Source organism: Leptonychotes weddellii, chromosome 13, assembly GCF_054177405.1.
Source record: "Leptonychotes weddellii isolate Sample4059 chromosome 13, ASM5417740v2, whole genome shotgun sequence".
In the NCBI taxonomy this organism is placed as follows: domain Eukaryota; kingdom Metazoa; phylum Chordata; class Mammalia; order Carnivora; family Phocidae; genus Leptonychotes; species Leptonychotes weddellii.
The window spans coordinates 81,534,301-81,535,202 of record NC_138381.1 but is presented as its reverse complement, the minus strand read 5'-3'; the positions used below and the strand labels follow the sequence as shown (position 1 = coordinate 81,535,202).

General features: G+C 52.8%; 1 protein-coding gene across 2 annotated transcripts in view; it reads right to left on the bottom strand.

Moving 5' to 3' along the window:
• The window catches only part of LOC102738020 (uncharacterized), a 29,475-nt gene extending 29,173 nt beyond the window's left edge, over positions 1-302 (bottom strand). The window contains exon 1 of one of the 2 annotated variants that reach the window (XM_081802501.1): positions 178-302. The gene's annotated coding sequence lies outside the window, so the exon portion shown is untranslated. The remainder of the gene's footprint in view (positions 1-177) is intronic. The other variant, XM_081802502.1, reaches the window with a different exon arrangement.
• Between the last annotated feature and the right edge of the window lie 600 nt (positions 303-902).

The window sequence follows — 902 nt, the reverse complement described above, 5'->3', positions numbered from 1 at the left end:
CATGCGCCCCCGGCCCGCATGCGCCCCCGGCCCGCATGCGCCCCCGGCCCGCACGCCTCCCCGGCCCGCGGGCCTCCGTGCGGTGCCTGTGGGTCCGCGGGATGCCAACAGGGCTGCGGCGGAGCCGGGGGGCGCGCACGGACATGCGGGCGCGCGTGCGGAGACGCCCACACTCGCCTCTTGCTTGGCGGCGAAGGACAAAGAGAAGGGGCGCAACCCGAAAGCGTCAGGGGCCGTGTGAGTGCGAGTACGCGTGCGCGAGAGAAAGACGCCTTTGTTTTTGCTTTTCTCTCTCTCTTTTTTTTTTTTTGGTCACTCCAGGAAGCCGCCTTTGAACTACATTTCCCAGAAGGCACCGCGGCACGTAGGCGTCGCTGCGTCTGGGGAGCGCTGGTCGCCTGGAGACGCGAGGGCGACCGCCCGCCCGGGAGCGAGCGGCGTGAACGCGCGTCTGGGAGCAATGTAGAGGATTAGGATTTCAGAAGACTAGGAATACAAATCCACCAATACGTTAGAAAAAAGGGGGAAAAAAAGACAACTGGCTTAAGAATTCAAGTGAGGAAATAAAAAAATGTATGAGTACATTTATGTTAAGTAGATAGGAATTAACAGGAAAAAGTAAAGCTGATCCATAATTCAAGTGCTGGGGGGGGAGTTATAAACAAGTCACTATCCTTACAAAGAGACAGAAGGGCAGGATGATAAAAAGAGAATAACCACAGACATATATGAAGTCGAATGAGAATCCTCTGTATGCTAAGAAATTAGAAATTCTTTATGAAACAAATGATTCTCCAGGAATGGATGTGTCAAATTTGACCCAAGAAAGGAGAAAACCACTTCATGAGTAAAGATGAAGACAGTTTCAGAGATCCTGTGCCAAAACACATCAGTCATTGAGT